This window comes from Vicugna pacos, chromosome 3 (genome assembly GCF_048564905.1).
Source record: "Vicugna pacos chromosome 3, VicPac4, whole genome shotgun sequence".
NCBI classification, from domain to species: domain Eukaryota; kingdom Metazoa; phylum Chordata; class Mammalia; order Artiodactyla; family Camelidae; genus Vicugna; species Vicugna pacos.
Window position 1 is genome coordinate 2,163,272 of NC_132989.1, and position 7,703 is coordinate 2,170,974.

Below are 7,703 nucleotides of genomic sequence, written 5' to 3' on the forward strand. Positions count from 1 at the left end.
GTTATAATCCCTTCATAGAGACCCCCTACTCCCTGCCCCCCAACAGTCCCACTGAGCCAGACCTCACCTCATCTGTCTGCACCTGGACAGCTGAGGTAAAAGCCACCATGGGAGCCGGCTGGCACACCCCCACCTTACAGTGACTGGATCCCCATGGCCTGCAAGCTCCACTGTCTGCTCACCTCCACCCTCCTGGCCCCGGGCTCTGTCTGCAGGGACGCCGTCTCTCCTGCACCAGCAGTAGCTCCCTCTTGCTCCCTTGTCACCTCTCATCCAGAACATGGTGCTGGGGCACCCTCTTGCTGTGCTCCTGTCTCCAGGCCACCTTTATGCTGAGTTTGCCCCAGTATATGGTTATGGATATGGTTGTCCTGTGCCTATCTGTGTATTTTTTATTTACCTGAGTGGTACTGCATTTTGGATCTTGCTCTGCACTGACCGTTTCCTTCGGTTGTGATTTTGGACCAGCCTGTGCTGCTATTTGGCTCAGTCCAGGCGTGTCTGTTCCGTCACCTCAGTCTTGTGAGGACACGAGCTACCAGGCTCCGTGGGGCTGGCTCTCTGAGGACCTGCTCGGCAGAGCACAGACCAGGGAGGCAACACTGCCATTCGCTCTCTGCCCCTGCAGTCACTGGCTCATCTGGGTTGTGACCAGGATTCAGATGTGAGTCCTGCCCTGCGGCGAGCAGGGATGGGAAGGGCACCCTGCCAGGCACTCCGGGCATCTCCACACCCTCCACTGCAAGCCCGCTTCCTGCTGGGTCGAGTATTCCCTCAGGCACTGGCAGGGGCTCCTTCGCGGGCACCGCCTCCCCCCACTCACTTCGCAGGGACTGGCAGAAATACTCCCCCTCTGTGATCCATACCAGCAGTCTTTTTTTTCCCTTATGGTTTGTGCTCTTAGGATGTGTTCATAAGGTTTATCACACATGTACTGTCCTCCATTAAGCCGATAGCTTTAGTTCTGCTGTTTTTGCATCATTAATTTCAGCATCTGCATATATCAGGGGCTCGACAGGTGCTGTGGAAAGAATGAGTGAGTGAGTGAATGAATGACTCTAAAGAAAAGGCCTCTGCGGCTGTGAGGTTTATGGAAATCTCATTTCATGGAGCTCTGACTTCGGGAGGAAAATGACAGAAAGTGAGTACATACAAATGTCGACGGTGATATCTCTGAGTGGGATGATTTTAGGAAATTATTTTTCTTCCTTATAGGTAACTTAGTTTCCAGGTATTCTACAGGTGGTCTCTATGTTAGTTTTTAATCAGAAAATGAATGTAACTTTTTAAAGGAAGGTTTGTTTTTTTTTTTTTGAAAAAAGCATGCCTGTTGAGAAGTTTTCCACATGCTCTAAAAGTGGTCCTTGTAGATCTAGACCCTTCTGTTAAACAAATACAAGTAAAAGTTGGTGCCATTGAAAAAAAAACAAAGGGCAGTGGTGGGAAGGGACAGACTGGGAGTTCGAGATTTGTAGATACTGACAGGCATACGTAGAATAGATAAGCAAGATTATACTGCATAGCGCAGGGAAATGTATACAAGATCTTGTGGTAGCTCACGGTGAAAAAGAATGTGACAATAAATATATGTATGTTCATGTAACTGAAAAATTGTGTTCCACACTGGAAATTGACACAACCTTGTAAACTGACTACAACTCAATAAAAAAAAATTTAAAGAAAAGAAAAGAAAAGGCCTCTGGACTGCACAACCCTCTCCCCTCTCTGCCCCTTCCCAGCCTGGCTCCCCAGGAGGTCTGCATTCCTTACCTGCTGGCCCTCAACCTCTCCTGGGAAGCCCTTTGTGGCCAAATCCACCTGCATGTCCTTCCTTCCTTGTCTTTGTCACCTCAGAGTGTTGGTGAGATTGTCCATGTCTCCTTCACTTTCAGAATGACTTTTTGAGATGAAATTGATTAATGCAACTTGCTTTTCAATATCAAGCAAAATTAAAATGTACCATGAGAGCAAATCCTTACCGCAGACTCCTTCACACAGAAGTAAACCATGTTAACAGGAAGTGAGTTTTAATCCAGGCCTTTCCCAGGCATCACACCTGATCCAGGGATCAACACATAGGCAGAACTCTCTATGGCCTAATTACAGTGCTTTAAATCGATAGTGTTAACTGTGAAAAATGATTGTCTTTGAATTGTGTAAATGAAGAAAGATGAGAGGGAGAAAGGAGAGAGAGGGAGAGAGGAGGGAGGGAGGATGGAGGTGAAAAGAAGGAAGGATAGAGGAGGGGGGAGCAATGAGACTCCAGGGTTTACTTGCTGAACTTGGGATAAATATCTCTTCAACACTTGAGATACATACATGTTTGTAAACAATCCTTCTAGGATTCAAAGAGAGAGCGTATGAGAAATAGGACATTGGGCTGGTTCCCGTTCAGCCAGCGCTGGTGTCTGAGAAGGGATCTGTCCCTCTTCCTGGCCCTCTCCTCCTCTCCTCCCAACTCCAGGTGTGCCCCCTGCAGCCTCCTGACTTGGTGATCGTTCCGCAGTTTGCCACAATTCCTTGTCTATAGTTCAGTGAGCTCAGAACTCATCCTCCCACCAACCCACACATTCTACCCCAAACTTCCCCCTTCTGAGCTCTGTAACCCCCCATTCATCTTTCCAGTGATGATCTAATCACCAGGAGAGGACCTGTTTTGCATTTTTTTTTCACGAGGACCCACCTATCCTGAATTTCATCAATGCTGGGACATCTGCCACCTTTCTTCTTCCTTGCATCCCCAGCCCTGTTCATGCCCCTTGGGTCCCCTGCCCTTGCCCCAGCCATCCCTAGGCTCCCTCCCCACTGTCTGGATGGAGCCTTGGTCTCTGCATCCTCTGACCTGCTCTGTGCAGCCAGCACTTTAAATAATTTATGATAAAGGGTGTATAACAAAGTGAACTTTCTGAGAACTTGCCTGCCCCAAATACCTCTGTTTTGGTTTTCTTGTTTGTTTTTGGTTTTGGTTTTTTTGTGTTTTAATGCCAAACCTGGCTAGGTGTGGACTTCTAGGTTGGAGGTGACTATCCCTTGGAGCTTGGAAGGCATGGCTTCATTTTAGTTTAGCATCCCTTGTTGCTGATGATGTCCGAGATCTGTTCGATCTTCGGGGCTCTATGTGCACATGAGCTAGGAATGATCTGGGTAGCAGATAAAACTCAACCAATGGGAGCCTACGCAAACAGACGTTAATTTTCTTAAATCACATGCACACAATAGAAACAAAAAAGGCAGTGCAGGGAGAGCAAGAGCCCTAAGGGCCACTGGAGACCTAAGCTTTTTCTTGTTTCATCCCTTCATCCTTCATGTGTGGCTTCTGTACTCATGATCCCAGAACTGCTGTGGCAACTCCTCCATCACATCCTGTGCTCGAGGCAGGAAAAGGATGGAAGGGTATATAGGGTGATGAGCAAAACAGGCACTCTCTCAGCAAGCTTTATCTTTTTATTAGAGAAAGGGCCCTCTCCACAGGAATTCATAACCACAACTCCTTGGCCAAAACTCAGGTGAATACCATGGCTGGAAGGTAGCCAAGGAGAAGCTGGCCTTTTTTTTTTTTTTCTTTCTTTCTCACTAGATTTCGTGGGCTTTGTCTTTCAATTTTTTATTAAAAAAGAATTTTTATTCCACTAGCTCTATTTTCATTTCCAATAATTCACTTATCTTTTTTTGTTCCTTTTCCATAGACTTTATCTTCATTTTATGGTAACTCCTTCGCAAATCTTTCTAATGATATTAATGAGTCTATTTAAAACTCCTTTCTGTACCCTGAATTATTTCTGTTTCCTCTGATGTAATTTTTGTGTGTGTGTGTGTATCTTTCTGGAGTCCCCAGAGTGATTTCATGAACCCTTTCACTTCTGTCTAAAAACCCTGGAATCCAGAAAGCAAGGAACTCTGCATAGACTGGTAGGACAGAAAAGGCAACCTGGATGGGTCCTCCTGGCCAAATTGGGAAAAATGTGAGTATTCAAAGGGTAACAATGTCATTGCATTGTAACATTTTGAGTCAAAAAAAAAATCTGTGTGTTCTTGGTAATAATAAAAAGCACACTGAAACTTGAGGAGGGCGATTTGCTTCACAGAACAACAACATGTAATAAATGCAGCAGGAGTGGTAGAATTAGGAAATTGCCCTTTCACAAACACCAGTGCAGTCGCTGCTTAGGGCAGAGCATCCCTGAGTCCTGGGACCACTGACGGAGTGGATTGCTCCCTGGTCACAGGAAGACTACGTGCCTGCACAGCGCAGAAAAAGGGCAGTTAACCACTTCGCCCGTGACCCACCTCGGCGTCTCTGAAGGGGCAAACAGGTGTATTCTCGATGAGTCCTGGATCAGAAGACAAAAACCACAAACAGCTACGCAGGGACGTTGTTCCATCGATGTTGAATTGACCGTGTGAAGATGGTCAGGATTAAGTGCCCGTGTTACTGGAAGATACACTGGAGAATACAGGGGGGAGGTGTCAGGATGACACCAACTTACTCTCAAAGGGTAAAAATTGACGTGGCTGTTTTTAGAGAGTAGACAAAGCAAAGGTGACTAAATGAACAGTTGGGGAATCGGTGCGGGATACGTGGGCATGTGACAGGGAGGCTACCAGATGTCCCCGTGACCCCTAGCTCTGGTGACTTTACACCGCTACACCTGATAATTTGTTATGCGGCAGTAGATGACTGATGCTCATTGCAGGATGGTTACAAATTCTCTTTCAAAGTTGCAGGAAGAATCACGTGGCTAGTGCACAGTTGCCGCTGTGACAAAACCCACGCCGAGGCCTTGCTGCCTGGTCTTGGCCAGCCCTGCCCCCGGGCCCTGCCCCCACTCCAGACCTTGACCTGGTGGGTCCAGGTTCGGGACATCCCAGCAGTTCCCACACAGGCTGTTCCATTTGCTTGCTGTGCTGGTCCCGTCTTCTCATCCTCCATGGCATCAGGGCCTCCCACTGCCCACTCCAGTACCATCAAACCCCAGCCACCCCTGCGTTCTCCCACCTCAGCCCTCCTCCAGCCCCTCCCTCGCCCTCCTTCTCCCTGGCCCCCTCCTTCCCCTCCCCCCACTTCTTCCTCCTCTGCCCCCTCCCTCTTGTCCCTTCCCCCTTCTCTTTCCTCTCTCCTCTCTCCTTCTTCCCTCTCCCCTTGCTTTTCCCCTCCTTTGCTCTCCTTTCACTTTTCTCTCCCCCTCTCCCTTTTCCTTTCTCCCCTCCCCTCCTCTCCCTGCTCTAGGAGGTGGGCCTCTGGCTGCCCAGCTAATAACCACAGCAGGAGTCTCCCGGCTCTGCTCCCCAGCTCCAGCCGTTTCCATGGACGAGGGCCCACACAAACACAGGATGCTGCAGCTCCCCCTGCCAGCCCAGGACCCCCCACAGCACCGGGCTGGTGGCAGATGAGGTCATTGCCACAGGGGCCCCACAGGCCTGTTGCGGGGGACTGTTTGTTTGGCCTTGTTTCTGTGGCAACCTGCTAGACCCCTCCTTCACTCCATCCAAGGGGGCGTTGGCTGGTGCAGGGGACGAAGCTGCCCCTGAGCCCCCAGCTCCACCTCCAAGGTATACAGAGGGAAACTGAGGCCCAGGAGCCAGGCAGAGGCAAGATCATGCAGGAGCAGGACACTTGTCCCCAGACCGGGGGCTCCCTCTGCCAGGTGGCCCCACGCACGCACTCCATCGCCTGGGGTCCTGGCTGTGCCCAGCATCTGTCCTGCCTAGGGGTCAGGTCCCTGACTTACATTCTGGACAGTGAGCTGAGAGGGCCCTGTTCCAAGAGAGGAGCCCAAGACAGGGCAGTGAGCTGGGAGGGGACCACGGGCAGCCCGGGCGGGGAGGCACAGTCAGTCACAGGTTGAGGTGGTGCTGTAGAGAGGGGGGGTGGGGACAGGAAGCTTGAGGGGGAGCTGAGAAGCAGCAGGTTGGCTCAAGGCAAGGCTGTATGTCCAGAGCACACAAGCCTAGCACACGCTGTCACCACCGTCCTGTCTGTCCAGTGGCCTTTGCAGCAGCCAAGAGCCCCCTTGGATGGGGTGGGGTCGGCTCAGGCCAAGGGCATCAAAACCCCCAGAGCAGAGCCAGGAATGGGGGCTGCGTGCCCCCCATCGTGGGGCCCAGGGGGCCCTGACCCACCTACATCCTCCTGGTTTTTAGCACCTCGGTGCTCTGGGCCTTCAGCCTTCCTGGGCAGCCTCTTCCTCAGGGGCCGCTCGCTGAGCACCTGCCGGGTGTGGCTCAGCCAGGCCCTGATGGGGCAGTGAGTAGCACTTCCTGCGGCCCCTGTGGTCCCAGGGCCCCCAGGGTCTCACAGCAAGGTGAAACAGGGCCCCACTGTCACTTGTCCAGGCTATCCAGCCATGGGGAGTTGGCCTCACTTTTTCCATCTCCCTCCCCCTCATCTTCCTCTCCATCCTCCCCCTCATCTTCCTTTGACTCCTCCCCCTTCTCCTCCTTCTCCCTTCCTCCCTTCTTCCTCCTAACCTCCTCCCCCTCTCTGTCCTCTCCCTCCTCCCCCTCTGCCCCTCCTCCCCTTCCCCCTTTTCCCTCTTCTGCCCCCCTCCCCCTCCTCCTTCATCTGCCTCTCCACCTCACCCTGTCTCTGAAGTCATCCTGGAAGGCAGGTGGGATCCAGCTGAATACCTTCCCAAATGTGCGGGCCCGTCTGAGACGTTACCTAACCGCACCTTCTTACCTAATCCCCCAGCCATCTCCTGCCTCCGGTGCCTGCCCCCGCCCTGGCAGGGCTGGGCTGGGCTCCAGCCCAGACTTGCCTCTGGCCATCTGTGGTCCTGGGCTGCCTCCCCAGGATGTGGTCGGACAGGGAAAGCCTTCTCCTGCCTCAGGTTCTGGGCCGGGCCAGCAGGAGCTTGCCAGCTGGAGGAGGCCACAGACAGGGACAGGAGAGACCGCAGTCACTGGGCAAAGCGGGTGGCCAGAAAGGAGTAGAGTGACAGCCCAGCACTTTGTCCTCAGTGTGCACACACGTGCATACACGTGCACACGTACAGACACATGAATGCACGTGCATGTACACAGATACACCTGCGTGTGTGCAGACACAGAGGACACAGGCACACATGAACACACACATGCACAGACACATGGACCCAGTCCCCCATGTGCTTGCACACAGGCACACTCAGACACAGACGCACGTAAGATTAGCCGGGAGCACAAAGCAGACCCGCCACACATGGAACCCAGGACCGAGGGGAGACCTGGGTGCCCAGATAGGGACCCTGGGCAGGGGACTGCCTACTCCAGTGAGAGGAGGTCAGCCCTGGCAGGAGGCTCTACACAGTCCTGACCAGTTGTCCCTCCTGGCCAGCCCCTTCTTTCCCTCTGCAGCCCCCACAGCCTACACCTGGATGGCTTTCAACTGCAATTTCAGCCACTGTCGCCCAGGAAGAATGGCACCATTCAGGCTGCCTGCTCCCTAGCCCAGGGCACAGACACCCGGCCCCTGCCTGGCCCTCAGTAGCAGGGCCCAGGGAGAAGCAGGCCTTGCTTCTCACAACGTGCAGTGAGGAGGAGCTGCCCCCATGGGCCCCCCAGGCGGCAGATGCCCCTGAGCTGCCCTCATCTGTGGATCCCAGTGCCTGGCTGAGGGACCTCTCGGAGCTGCCAGGTCAGCTTCAGCCTGGCAAGGGTCTGATGTCAGGAGATACTCTTCTGTCTCTAGAGGGAGTGTCCATGAGACCAGAAAGGGGCACGGT